The sequence below is a fragment of the Sarcophilus harrisii genome, chromosome 4 (assembly GCF_902635505.1).
Source record: "Sarcophilus harrisii chromosome 4, mSarHar1.11, whole genome shotgun sequence".
NCBI classification, from domain to species: Eukaryota; Metazoa; Chordata; class Mammalia; order Dasyuromorphia; family Dasyuridae; genus Sarcophilus; species Sarcophilus harrisii.
This window is the reverse complement of record NC_045429.1, coordinates 392,846,532-392,862,125: the sequence shown is the minus strand read 5'-3', so window position 1 is coordinate 392,862,125 and position 15,594 is coordinate 392,846,532.

Sequence of the window (15,594 nt, the reverse complement as noted above, 5' to 3'; positions counted from 1 at the left end):
CAGACTGTGAACTCCAGTTCACAATACACCAAAACTGTGCATTAGTATCCCAATTTCCCCACATCCCTTTCAACATTTGTTATTTTCCTCTTCTGTCCTATTAGCAAATCTAATACTTATGAGGTAGTAATATCTCAGAATTATTTTAATTTTCATTTCTCCAATTAAGAGTGAGAATTTTTTGAGTTACTATTGCTATTTATCACCACCTATCTTCCCCCATACACCTATTTTATTCTATTCATTCTCTCCTTTCATCCTGCATTTCCTCAAAAGTTTTTTGCTTTTAACTACACCCTCCCCCAACCTGTCCTCCTTTATCACCCCCTTCTCCCTCCTTCTCTTCTCTCTTTCTCTTTCTACTTTCCTGTAGGGTAAGGAATATTTCTATACCTGAGAGTGTATGTTATTCCCTCCTTGAGCCAATTCTGATGAGAATAAGATTTGCTTACTCCTCCTCCTATCACTCCTCTTCCCCTCCACTGTAGAAGTTTTTTCTTGCCTCTTTTATGTGAGATAATTTATCCCATTCTACCTCTTCCTTTCTCTTTCTCCCAGTACATTCTTTTCACCCCTTATTTTTAGATAGTTCATATTTAACTCACTCCTGTGTCTTCTGTCTATATATGCTCCTCCTTCTAAATGCCCAAATAATGAGAAAGTTCTTATGAGTTATTTTCTTATGAATCATCATGTAGGAATGAAAATAGTTTAACCTTATTTAACCCCTTATGATTTCCCTTTCCTGTTTACCTTTTAATGCTTCTCTTGAATCTTCTATTTGGAAGTCAAATTTTCTCTTCATTTCTGGTCTTTTCATCCAATAGTGCTTGAAAGTCCTCTATTTCAGTGAATACCCATTTTTCCCCCTAAAGAATTATACTCAGTTTTATAAGGTAGGCAACTCTTGGTTGTAATCCTAGCTCCTTTGCCCTCTGGAACATCACATTTTAACCCTCTGATCCTTTTAGGTAAGAAAATGCTAAATCTTATTTAATCCTGACTCCATGATATATGAATTTCTTCTTTCTAGGTACTTGCAAATGTTTTCTCCTTGATCTGGGAGCTCTGGAATTTGAATGACATTCCTGAATGTTTTCATTTGGGAATTTCTTTTAGGAATTGAATGGTGAATTCTTTCAATTTCTATGTTACCCTCTGATTCTAGGGTATTAGGACAGTTTTTCTTGATAATTTCTTGAAAGATGATGTCTAGGCTCTTTTTGTTTTGACCATGGTTTTCAGATAAGTCCAATAATTTTTAAATCATCTCTTCTGGATCCATTTTCCTGGCCAGTTGTTTTTCCAGTGAGATATTTCAAATTGCCTTCATTTTTTCATTCTTTTGGTTTTATATCATTGTTTCTCATTGTCCCACCAATTCATTAGCTTCCACTTGCTCAATTCTAATTTTTAAGGAATTATTTTCTTCAGTGAATTTTTGTACCTCCTTTTTTCCATTTGGCCAATGCTAGGCATTTTTTTCTTCAGTGAATTTTTGTGTTTCTTTTTCCATTTGGCCAATTAACTTTTCAAGGCATTGTTCTCCTCACTGGTTTTTATATCTCTTTTGCCTTTTATTCCCTTGTTTAAGGTGGTGTTTTCTTCAGTTTTTTGTACCTCCTTTATCGAACTGTTTACTCTTTTTTTCGTGATTTTCTTGCATCACTCTCATTTTTCTTCCCAATTTTCCTTTACCTCTCTTACTTGATTTTCAAAATCCTTTTTGAGCTCTTCCATGGTCTGAGAACAATTTTACATTATTCTTGAAGGCTTTGGATGTAGGAGCTTTGACTTTGTTATCTTCTTCTGAGTGCGAGTTCTGATATTCCATGTCACCATAGTAACTTTTTATGGTCAGAATTTTTTTCTTTTGTTTGCTCATTTCTCCAGCCTAGTTCTTGACTTTTAACTCTTTGTTAAAGTAGGACTCTGCTTCCATGGTGGAGGGGTCATTGTTCCAAGCTTCAAGGGTTTTGTGCAGCTATTTTCAAAAATCCTTCTAGGGACTTGCAAGTTTTCAGATCCTCCAAGATGGTATGATCTAAAGAGAGCTGTGTTTACTATTCTCTCTCCTGGTCTGTGGTAGTGTATGAGTGTATGAGTAATCACACACACTCTTTTCTGCTCTAGAACTGTGACCAGCATCTCTGCTCCAGTGTGACTACAGATTCTGTGATGCTTGGGCTCTTCCTCTCCCTGGGACTGCAACCCAAGACTTTGACTCAGATCCAAGTATGGGCAAAGCAACAGAGTCCTGATTCAGTGCTAGCAAAGAGATCTCTTTAATCTCCTCCTGACCAGTTGTTTAACTCCCTTACAATCTGAAGGCTTGAGAGCTCCAGAAGGAATTGCTGCTGCTGCTAAATTCAGGGACTCCCAAGGCCTGCTCTTTGTTCACTAGGGCTAGTGCTATAATGGCCTATCCTGTTCTAGATTGTGCTCCACTTCCACCCTGGTGCAACAGACCTTTGCTGACTCTCAGTTTTTTGGCTGGAAAATTATTTCAGCCCATCTCTTTGGGATTCTGCTGCTCCAGATTTGTTTTATGGCATTGTTAAAGATGTTCAGAGGAGTCTTGGGGAGAGCTCAGGTGAGACTGCCTTTTCTCCATCATCTTGGCTCTGTCCCCCTAATAAAACTTAACTTGAGATACCTAGAGAAAAAAAGCCATAAGATCAAGTTGCCTTGCCACTTTAACTTCAATATCTATTTTCCTAGCGGACCCCAGCAATAAGTGCTTCTCTCCCTCTTTCTGATTTAGTTTGGGATGAGAAGGTGGGAATCCTCAGCAAAAATCTGGAAAATCTTTCAAACAGAGAACTATTTCTGTAAAATGATCCAGAGCCAAGACTGGATCTTCTTGAGGACAAAATGGAAATTTTCCTGGTGCCACCTTAGGGGAAAGGATTGTCAGAAGTAAAAGGCCAACAAATATATTGGAAAAGTCTTGTGACTGACTGATGACATTGTGGAAAGAACCCTCTTCTGAAGTCAGAGGATCTGGAAGTGAATCCTGTGTCTGATAGAATACTACATGTCTGCCCTTGAGATCAGTCACTTAACCCATCAGTGCTTCTGTTTCCTCATCCATAAAAAAGGGGTGGGGAATGGTTGTGCCCAATGTCCTGTGAGGCTCCCCTCAGTCAGGCAAGCTTTTATTAAGCATTTACTCTGTGCTGGCTGTGGAATTAAATAAGTGATGTATATACAAAGAAAGGCAGATCTAGATATAAGATCCTATTCTCCTATTCTTGCATCCTGAAGCCTGATGTGGGGGCACTGTGCCTAATATCCCACTGCAATGAAAGGATTCCTCTTCCTCTCATTCAACATCTGTTCCACTTCAGTCTTTTCAGTTCAGGGAGTCCATAAGGATTTCTTCACACAAAGATTATTGTGGTTTCCATCTAAAACAGGGATTCTTGGATTGATTTCATGGGGTCCATAAATTTGTGGGTTAAAAATGTTTAATACCTGTAGTCCAACCTTACTGGTTTATTTGGTAATCGAATGTATTCTATTTTATGCATTTTAAAATATCATTTTAACACAGATCCATAGGCTTCACCAGACTGCTCAACACCTTACACCCCTGGTGTGAAAGCCAAAAGCTGCTGCTTGTCAAGAAATCCAAGAAGTTGAATCCCCAGGCTTTTATTGCTGGTTAAAAGGCATCAGGTGTTATTAGCACGAATTTATTCCCAGCTGCTTTTCAAGAGCTAGAAAGCAGTATGGTAAAGGTTCTCTGGGCCTCCGGGACTTTGGTTCCAGAGCTCTTGGCCAGAAAAATATATTTTGCATATGATTTGAATTTCAATAAGCCAGCACCTCAAATCCTTGCCAGCGACAAAGGTCTTTGTCCCACCTCCTAGAAAATTTCTGTGTGTGAGCATTCAGTCTTGGTAGCCATGCAGATTAACCCTTCTCATCTCACATTCAACATACTCGGCACTGTCAGGCTGATGAAACAGTGAAGTGGGATCTGGTCTGGGCCCTGTGCCTTAGGAAGGAGCCCTTTTGTGAGGTCCAATTGTGAGTGATTGTGGAGGGAAAAAAGGTTGGAAAATCAGCCCTCACTTAGGTGGGAGGAAAGGGATATGCATTCTATTACTGACTAAAGTCCCCATAGAAATGTTTTGTCCCTTTTTGTACACCACAAAAATCCTGATGTGAAGCCAATTTTTCCTATGCTACTTTAAAATCAGAAGTTGAGCAACTTGTAATAGTCATGAGCTGCTGTTTTGTGCTTTGTTGTTCCTGATGTATAATTTCTTTAGTGTGGGAAACTCTTTTCACAGAGGCAGATCTGCTGACACTCAAGAGTCTTTAGAGAGCTTCTTGACCACTAGGCTCTAGGCCCAGGCTTTTGAACTTAAGATTTCCTGGTTCTAAGGCTAGGCTCAGGAGTATGCTGAAAACAGCTTAACAACTAATAATTTTAAGCTGACTCAAAATTATTTATGTTTTCCTCTATCACTTAAATCCCGACAATCAACAGAATAATAAATCAAGCTCCGATTTGTAGTTTATTGATTTCCAACATGTAAATGTTTGCCCTGAACATTGAGCTGGCTCCAGCACTTCCCCTAACTTTGGTTCATCAACAATTAACTTGTATTCATACAAACCCAAGCATATAGAGCACCCCACCTCCTCCACTTTTAGCCAAGTTAACTATTGGTTACCATATATTTCTAAGGTTAAGGGAGAAATTATCATTTTACAAATAGAAAATAAGAGGATAGGAGAGCTCTCTAGATTCATAAGGAAATAAAGACAATATTTCTTTTGGACCCACTCTCTCTGTAAGACTTTCTTGATCTCATTCTCCTTCCTTGCTTTCCCGATACTTTCAGGACCTAGTCACATAATGGTGTTATTTTTTTACTGACCACTTAGAAATAAAAAAGCTTATATACTCATCAGGAGATTGTTGCAACCTGTTCTTCCTTCTTTAACCCCCAACTCCATCCAAGCTCCTTCTTCCTCAAGCAAATGACTTTCCCAATATTTATATTTTTGAATTAAGTCTGACATTCACAGGTAATATGGCTTAAGATGTATAGCACTGGTCTTAGAATCAGAAAGCCGTGGGTTCTGTTGTATAATTAATCACTTCATCTCTTGAGTTTTTTTCATTTCCCAAATTAATTTATTATTATCAACTATTAATGTTTATATTCATGGGAATAATAATAGATAATAGATGTATAAGGGTGGTATTGATTCAGTCACTCACCCCAACTTATATTGGCCTCCTCCTGGCCTCCCACAAATTCTCCATCTCTTGATTCCAGGCATTTTCACTGGCTGGTTTCCATGCCTGGAATACTCTCTATTATCATCTCTGCTTTCTGGCTTCCTTTACGTCCCAGCTAAAATCGCACCTTTTAAAGGAAGACTTTTTCTCTTAATTCTAGTGCCTTTCCTCATATCCTGTATATAGCTTGTTAGTCCATAGTTCATTGCATGTCATTACTCTTTCCTGCATTAGATTGTGAGCTCCTTGAAGGCAGGGACTGACCATCTCAGCTTGCTTTGTATCCCCAGTACTTAGCAAGTGTCTGGCACACAGAAGGCTCTTAATAAATGTTTACTGATAGAACAAGGCCTGCAATGAATCAGGCAAGGCATTTCAATCAGACCCTACTGGAACCTTTTCAGATTGGTTAAGGGTCTTGGTTCTATCTATAAAAATTTCATACTAAAAATAAAATAATCCCTTCTCTCAATTTATAATTTTATAAAGAAAAAGACATAAATATAAATAGATACAAAATATATACAAAGTAAATATAGGGTGATTTTTGGAGGGGGTTGAGGTTAAGATTAGGATTATGGACCTAGCCCTGGAAAAGACTTTAGAGGCTCCTCATTTTATGGAAGTAGAAATAAGAGGCACAAAAAAGGCCCAAGAGATTTGTCCAAAGTCCAGCAAATTATAAATTACAGCACCAAGATTTGAACCCCCAAGTTTGTCACTTTTTCTCTGGGTCTGTTTCCTTATCTAAAAGATGAGGGCAATTTGACAAAATGATCTCCAAGGTCTCTTCCATTTCTATATCTATGATCTTATGATCTTTTCATTGTACCAGGTCTACAGAGAACTATATAAATGCTAATTGTTATTACTAGAGTCAGAGCTAGCAATTGTTATACATGGAGCAAATAGCTTTGCCAGGGAGAGAATAGGAGGGAAGAGGTTTAACTGAGGTACAATTTTGGGATGGGAAAAAAAAAAGTCATCTCACTGTGAGACCATTAATACTCCCATAATGAAAGATGTGTCCCCAGGACTGATGGAATTAAGTTTAAATGTAATGTTTATTAGAATGAATAAAACACAATACAACCTAGAGAATATTTGCATTTTTTAAGTCAATATGCTGTGTAAGGAACCAATTTCTATTTGAGTTTGATACTACTGTTCTAATTATTATTATTATTATTTTTTTTTTTTTTTTTGCTGACGCAGTTGGGGTTAAGTGACTTGCTCAGGGTCACACAGCTAGGAAGTGTTACACAGCTAGGAACTTAAGTGTCTTGAGGTCAGATTTAAACTCAGGTACTCCTGACTTCAGGGTTGGTGCTCTATCTACTGCACTACCTAGCTGTTCCTACTGTTCTAATTATCCATCCAGCTCAAAGACTCAATGGCCCTTCCTCAGTTCCAGCTCTAGTTATTATTATTCAAGAGATATAAAACAGCAGCAATGACAATAGCAGAAGGAAGCCATGCATTTGGATAAAATGATGAAAAAAATACTGAATGGAATTATTAGAGAATGTATTTATTTTTCAGATTCTCATGGGGTTGAAGTATCATGTGCTAAAGCACAAAAAATTCATAAGTAAATGCAAAAAGTCAGAGACCTTAAGTATATCTTTTTTGAACATAAAATGAAAATTATAATAAAGAAACTATTAAGAGAGTTGGGTCTAATAATTACATAATGCTCCTTTTCACTCATTCTCTGGTCGAGCTAAACTGACCTTTGTACTGGCTGAGAAAGTTGGTGGGACCTTGGGTGGAGGGCTATGCCTGGAGCAAGGGAAAACCTAAATTCAAATTCAGCCTCAGACACTTATTCGCTGAAATTTTGGGCAAATTACTTCTGTCTTAGTTTTCTCAACCATAAAATTGAAATAATAATACCTATTGATGAGTTATTTTAAGGATCAAATGAGAAAACGTTCAGCACAGTGGATAAATGCTTATTCTAACTTCTTCCCCTTCAAACATGACTCTCCATCACCATTCTATGCCTTTCCACTGTCTGTTCTTCATGCGTAGAATGTATTCTATTCTTACCTCTGCCCCTTAGAATCCTTAGTTTCTTTCAAAACAACTAAAAACTCTATCTTTTACACTAAACTGATGTCCCATGCTCCAGCCCCATCTTATCTCAATATACTGCTTGTACCTTTTCCCTCCATCTTGCCAATTACATTGTATTTTCTATATTCATAAATGTTGTCTCCTTGAATAGCATGTAACTGGCTTGAGAGTAGGGACTCTTTCAAATGCAATGGCTCACACAGCAGGCACTTAATAAATGCATGCTGATTGGTTGTCTAAAAACCAACCAAAATGATGAGTGGGTTAGAGATCAAATCATAAGGGTAATAAAAAATTCTATTAAAGAGAATGATAATGAAATCTCATACTGAGTTTCACGGGTTCTTCTTGCTTTTTCTTTCCACTGCTTCCTTCCTTTCAATCTGCAGATATGTTCAAGTTTCCCTTCCCTTGACTTTTCCACTCCTTTGAGATATTATTTTTAATGTAGTAAAGAAGCCTTGGACTTGGAGGGAGATCTGGGTTCAAATTTCAGCTGGCATTGGTAGTTTGGGTCTGATATTAGAACAAAAGAAAACAAGATCCATTCTAAGTCTTTCAGTAGTTAAAAAGGGATTTACTCAGCTACAGCAGGAGGATAGGCATGGAAAGCACTCTGTGGTAAATCAGCTGAGTAAAGCATCTTTGCCTGAGCTACCCATCGTGATCCACCAGTCAAACATTAGAATGTCTAGAGTTCTCCTTGCTATTTTACTAAGCAATGAGGAAAGTGATTTCAGTAATCTGAGTCTTTACTGTGCTGAGCCAATCACAGTTCAGAAGCAGTCTCAGCAACTTTTTTAGGAGAAACCGGTTTATCTTGGTGAGGGAGGGAATTAATGTATTGTTCTTATATGATACTGAGGGATCTTTGGCCAATCACTTGACTTCTCTAAATTCAATTACTTCTCCAGGTGATACAAAAAGCATTTTGTAAACTTTTAAGTATGAGTTAATAATTATCCTCTACTTCCCCTCTCCTTCCCTAAGCTTATAGAAAATATAAGCTATACTTATTGCCTCTACTTCCTTCCCACCTATTCATTTCTTAGTTTCATTCCTTGCTCCTGTCCAAGTCTCATTCCACTTGTCAACAAGCTTGAAATCTTTTAATTTCCATACCCAATGGTCTTTTTTTCAGTCATTATTCTCTCACTTTTAGGTAGCATTTGAACACTGTTGACCATTGACTCTTTCTTGGTCATCTGTCCACTGCCAGATTTCATTATGCCATTTTTTTCTTGGTTTTCGTGCCCTACTTTATTCCCAATTCCACTCTTCAGTTTTCTCCTCCTTACCTGACATCTTGTCCCCTCAGAGAAAATTCTACCCCTAGACATTTTTTTCTGATTGGTGACTGCCTACCTGGGATACTATATCAGGAGGCGCCTCAACAGGATTCTGCTTCCTTTCTGATTCTTCTCTCTGTAATTCTTTTCTTCTTCCTCTTTTTCTTTTTCCTTGACCCTGTGTAGATACCAACCCACCTCTATTGTATCCCTTAAATATTTTGTCTCTCCCATTAAATTTTTGAGTTGATTTCCTCTTGGTTCAGTTTGACATAGTAAGACCTATCTCTTGCTCTAATCTCTCCTCTCTCTCTCTACTGGTCTCAGTGCAGTTTTTGGCACATAGTAAGTGCTTAATAGATGCCTTATCATCGCTTTCTCTCTCTCTCTCTCTCTCTCTCTCTCTCTCCTCCTCCCCATTTAATCTCTTTCATTGTCATCTTCCTATAATTTTAAAATTTAATCTGTTCCTCAAATCTCTAGCTTCTCTCTCACTCTCTCGAAAAAATAAAGCCTAAGGAACCAACAAACTTTTCCAATCTCATATTTATCAAAGACTTCATAATTAGACAGTTTCTTTTACAAATGATTCTGTCCTCTGCCTCTAAATTGTAGCATTTGCTTTCATCTTCTCTCTTCTCCCAATCACAAAAGTAATTTCCATGTTAGCATGCTCTAAAAAGAAAACAAAGGAATAAATATAGATTTCAATATGCACTCTAAATTCTCATTTTCTATCGAAGCAGGTAGATTTAGGACATTTGATCTTTCACAGTTGTATTGGATCATTGCATGGTCCGTTAATTTTTAATCATTATCTTTAATAAATTCTCTCTGCTCACTTCGAATCCAAATATTAGAAATATATGACATTTTTGAGCCAATTCTCTCTAAAGAAAACCAAGGAGGTGAACTGATATAATTTGAAATGCACTCTAAATCTCGTTTTTATCTGTAACTGTATATCTTTTATAATCTTTTAATATATACGATCATTGTGTATTGATTGTACTTTATCCTTTATTTTGAAAATGCAACCCTTTTCATGGGAAGACTTCAGAATCTATATAGAGATTAAATATATGATTATCTATTTCAAGCCAAACATTCCCTAATAGATCTTACACCTAAACCTATAATAGGCAAAAATATTATGGACAGACTTCCAATAAGATTCTGGTATACTTCCTCCAACCTGCTTAATATCTCTGCTAGTTCATTAAGGATTATATTTATATACTTTGTCCAATAATTTTTGACTATAAAATATCACCACTATGATATTCATAGAGGTCAAAGAAAGGCAAAGGTCTCTATTGTTACAAAAATATAGTTTTTGTGGTTAGCTAAAAGCCTTGAAAGATCTTACCTAAACCTATAATAGGGCCAAAAAATATTTATTTACCCAGAATTCACAATAAAGACTATTGGTATACTGTCCTCCCAACCTGCTCTAATATTCTGCTAGTTCATTAAGGGATAATTATATACTTTGTCAAAAATGTTTGGACCTCACTAAGCAATATCACTCACTAAGTGATATTCGATAGAGGTCAAAGAAAAAGGAAAAGGTCCTATCTGTACAAAAATATAGCAGCTCTTTTTGTGGTAGCAAAGAATTGGAAATTGAATTTTCTTTCAACTGGGGAATGACAGAACAAGTTGTGAATTTCTCTCCAATACCATCTTAAGTCCTTAGAGAAAGTGGGCTCAGGCTTGTGGAGTTTCTACTTAGCATTGATATCACCAAGTAATATATGACATTTCTGCTGGATGAAACTTCATCTCATTTATGGCTGAGATTAGTTCTGGTGATCCTTCCTTGCTCCTGCGGGCTTCATCACTGGATTCTGTGGATTTTACTCCTGGACTTTGGGTGACCTCATTCCTTTGACCTCTCAAAGCACATAGGGTTATAATAATCTTCAGTCTCCCTCACCTTAAATGAAAGAACAAACACCAAGGCAAAAACCTGAGCCCATGTTTATGGGTCATATGTTGTTCTCAGATGGGGAGAGCCCAAAACTCTCCCGTCATAGTATTTCTCTCTATGCTCTTTCTGCTCTAGGCAGGAAGGAGTCAGATTAAAAGAGAAAAGACAGATTCTGATCAATGAGTGTCTTTTAAATGTTTCCCAGTTTCCATTCTAAAGCTAAAGAAACCTCTTCTTCTTCACTATATGCTTAGTAGATCAAAACTAGTTCCTGATGGTCTGCACATGCTTCAAAGTCCACATAGGGATTGCATCAGCCAAGCAGCCTGCATATCCTCATAAAGGCTGATCTTACTGGTCAATTCCCCAGTTATAAAATGAGGAAGTTGGACCAAGTGATTTCTAAAGTCCTTTTTAACTCTACTAAATTCTTTAATACATTATTTACTCACATAAAGACACTCTAGATAAGAATCCCAAGTTTAAACTATTCTGTGGGTTTATCTCTACTAAAAACCCTTACAAGCTCTCAATGATATATTTCATTTTACTTGTCAGTCAGTGGACACTATTACTTAAAAGGAAAGACTTTTGATGAAATAGCATTGTGGAAAAAGTAACAATAGGATGTTTCCCCCATAAACCTGGGGCATATTTTTCTACAAATGTGCCATCATTTGGAAAAACACACACAAGAAACATGGCAGGCTAGGGTATACATATGATGAGGTATGAAGAGAAACAGACAGAAGGGAGAGAGGAGAGATGAAAGAAGAACAAGAACAAGAAAAGACAAAGAACAAGAAAATGAACAAGAACAAGAACAAGAAAGAAAGGGAGAGGAGGAAAAAAGGAGGAGAAAAAAAGAGAGGAGGAGGAAAAGAAGGGAGGACACACATACACAGAGAAAGAGAGAGACAGAGAAGAGAGAATGAATACATTGCCACATGATTGTGTTATCCTCCGATCTAGTCATGTGGATAATGGGCAGGTAAAATTCTAAGAATAAACTGAAATTCCACATCAGAGTCCATCAAAGTTAATTTTAAATGATGTTTATTCTTTAGAATTAAGTCTAGAAACCATGTAAGTTTTCATTAATTTTTAAACTCTCTTTTCTTTTTTACAATTTAGATCACTTTAAATCTTCATAAGAAGCATCTTTGGATGCTTCCTTCCCATCTGATGTCTGAATTTACCTGAGCATTCAAGAAGTCTTTAGATGTTCTTTTGGCTACATACCATGGAAAGGCAGACAGTTTGACTAGAGCTTGAACTTTATTCTGGAATTAGCATCACTTTTTTTTCTTGGTTCTATCATGAGTCTTTTTATCCTAAAAGTCTTAGTGCAGTTTTAGGCTTTAACAACTTAAAACTACACTTTGATTTTTGGGATACCCTGTATCTTACTTCATTATGCTCACCAAGTTGGGCAAACAGTAGAGGCAGTTTTGCAAAAACCAAGCCATGCAGTGTGTATGTACTTATAAAAACTTAAGTTCCAGGTGTAAAAATATTTGGCCCTCCAACATTTCTCAGGAATGAATCACAGTAGTTGCCATTCCACTTTCAGCATAGCAACAGAACTGGTCTGGCTGGCCAGCCAGGCTTGAGAACACTGCTCTAGTAGAGGGATGTGCTTTTCTCTAAAGAAAAAAGCACCTAAGGTGAATTTTTACCCCTCAGATGTAGGCCACTGTTTTTAGGGTTTTATTGGCAATTTCATCACCCACATAAAGGCATTCACATTTACTAACGATACATGGAGGGAACAGATGGACATATAGAAAAACACACAAGATGATCTTCAGGGTCTGGAGAACAGAATGCCAGGCCTTCCCCTTCCCCAGAACTGCCTTATAATTCTAGATGGGATTATTTCAAGGTATTTACTAAGAAGAAAAAGTTTAGAAAGTCCAGAAAAACCTGGAAGAAAGCATTTGGTTCCAATTCACAAATCATAAATAAACAAGTACTTTTAAGATTTAATAACAAAATATTTAAAGTTTTGTTGACAAAGAACATTTTTCCTTTTGATTATAGAGTGCCCTAATTTTGGAGTGTACTCTTTTCTTCCTCCAAAAAAGGGCTTGCTTAAAAGTGCAGTAAAACTTTTAGTTCATCCTTTATAATCTAAGGGAACAATGTACTTTGCCAATATTACTTAAATCTTGCCACTCTATAAAGCAGTTTCCATTTCCTTTCCATATGGGAAACTAAATTAGAAATGGGATTAAGGCACTTGGTGCCTTAGGTAATAGTGAGAGAGGTTACCTAACATGGACTTTTCTGGGTTTAAACTGAGTAAACATTGAATGACTCTTAAAACTAGGGGAGAAAAAAATTAAGGTAAATTAGATTCCAGGTCAAGAAGTAAAATTATCTAAAATAATCTTTGCTGTTAATGCTATCTTTATTGTTGGGGCGGGGGGTGGGGGGCGGGAGTGGTTAGTGGTAAAAAAAAAGGTTGAGCCATTGTTTATTTGATTAAACTGCAGCAGCCCAATTTCAATAAATTGGAATCTCCAGACGGGGCTACAAAAACAAAAACAGAAGCTAACATGCAGTGCACAAATGTGTATATAGGTATCAAGTAAATAAAAGTTCATTGTTTGGGGGGGGGAATATATAATGAGGGAGAAAACAGCGGTGATCAAGTATAAGGCAATTTATAAACTAAAGATTCTCCACCATCTTTCAAAGAGTAAAATTCCATCCATTTATAGCACACTTATTAAGGTAAGAAAGTTAAGAAACTCAACAAATCCAGTACCCATTATGTACAAAATACTTTAATGGACACTTTGAGAGATAAAAAAGTATATGCAAAGGTCTATTCCTGAAGGTACTTATAATCTAATTGGAAAAATAAACTGGAGCTAGAAATCAGAGTTCAGAGCAAAGACTAGAAATTGGGAAGGACGAATTTTGACTTAATGGAGGAACTTCCTTGCAATTTGAGCTACAGATTTAGGTTGAAGTGAGCTGCCTTATGAGTTTAATGTCTTTAGATCCAGGCTGGTTCAGATACATTGCAGAGGAAATTTTTTTTTTTTTTTAGGGATTGTATTTGGCTCTTTGAGAATCCTTCCAGCTAAAATCCACTGACTAAGGCTAATTCAAGAAAAGCTAACAAATTAATGGTAAAAAGGCATTATGATAAATGACTAATGAGTGAGACTCTATATTCTATAGGATATAATTCTATAGGATTTCAGAGAAGGGAGAGACATCTAGCTGGGAGGTTTTCAGGATAGGTGGGATTCAAAAAGGAAGAGGAAGAACATTCCAAAGCAAATGGAATGATGTGAACAAAGAAACAAAAACAAGAATTGGAAAGGATTCATAGAATTTTTAAAATTTTATTTCAGATTAGAAACTTGGTAAACCATAAAATAAACATTTCAGTATACAAAACAAAAATCATATATGAGATTATGAATTATTTGTACTTTTCAGAAATACATATATACATTAACATGATACATTTTTCTTCTAACTGCATTGATGGTTTTGTGCAAAAACTTTTCAGTTTTATGTATTAAAATTGTCCATTTTATCTTTTATGATCATTTCTGTTCCTCATTTAGTTAAGAATTCTTCCCATAGAAGCAACAAACTGGGAAAACATCTTCACAGTTAAAGGTTCTGATAAAGGCCTCATTTCCAAAATATATTAGAGAATTGACTCTAATTTATAAGAAATCAAGCCATTCTCCACTTGATAAATGGTCAAAGGATATGAACAATTTTCAGATGATTAAATTGAAACTATTTCCACTCATATTAAAGTGTTCCAAATCACTATTGATCAAAGAAATGTAAATTAAGACAACTCTGAGATACCACCACACACCTGTCAGATTGGCTAAGATGACAAGAAAAAATAATGATGAATGTTGGAGGGGATGTGGGAAAACTGGGACATTGATGCACTGTTGGTGGAGTTGTGAATGAATCCAACCGTTCTGGAGAGCCATCTGGAATTATGCCCCAAAAGTTATCAAACTGTGCATACCCTTTGATACAGCAGTGTTACTACTGGGCTTATATCCCAAAGAGATACTAAAGAAGGGAAAGGGTCCTGTATGTGCCAGAATGTTTGTGGCAGCCCTGTTTGTAGTGGCTAGAAGCTGAAAAATGAATGGATGCCCATCAATGGGAGAATGGTTGAATAAATTGTGGTATATGAATGTTATGGAATATTATTGTTCTGTAAGAAATGACCAGCAGGATGAATACAGAGAGGCTTGGACAGACTTACATGAACTGATGCTAAGTGAAATGAGCAGAACCAGGAGATCATTATATACTTCAACAACGATACTGTATGAGGATGTATTCTGATGGAAGTGGATTTCTTCGACAAAGAGAAGATCTAACTCAAGTTTCAGTTGATCAGTGATGGACAGAAGCAACGACACCCAAAGAAAGAACACTGGGAAATGAATGTAAACTGCTTGCATTTTTGTTTTTCTTCCCAGGTTTTTACCTTCTGAATCCAATTCTTCCTGGGCAACAAGAGAACTGTTTGGTTCTGCACACATATATTGTATCTAGGATATACTGTGCCATATTTAACATGTATAGGACTGCTTGCCATGTAGGGGAGGGGGTGGAGGGAGAGGGGAAAAATCGGAACAGAAGTGAGTGCAAGGAATAATGTTGAAAAAAATTACCCCGGCATGGGTTCTATCAATAAAAAGTTATAATTATTAAAAATAATAATAATAAAGAAGTTCTGTTAACTTGCAAAAAAAAAAAAAGAATTCTTCCCATACCTAAAGTTGTGAAAGGTATCTTTCCTTTATCTAATTTGTTTAAGACATGACAATTTAATATTATATTGTGATAAATGATGCAAGATGTTGATAGGGAAGCAAAATCTAAAACTGAAGAGCTCTGGTCTTGTTCCTAGGTCCTTCTCTACTTTCTAGGCAGATGCTTATTTCTGCTTTTTTTTTCTTTTTCTCCTTTTAATGTCCCTTTAATGATCTGCCATCTGAATCGGAAATGTAGTTTGCTTAGGA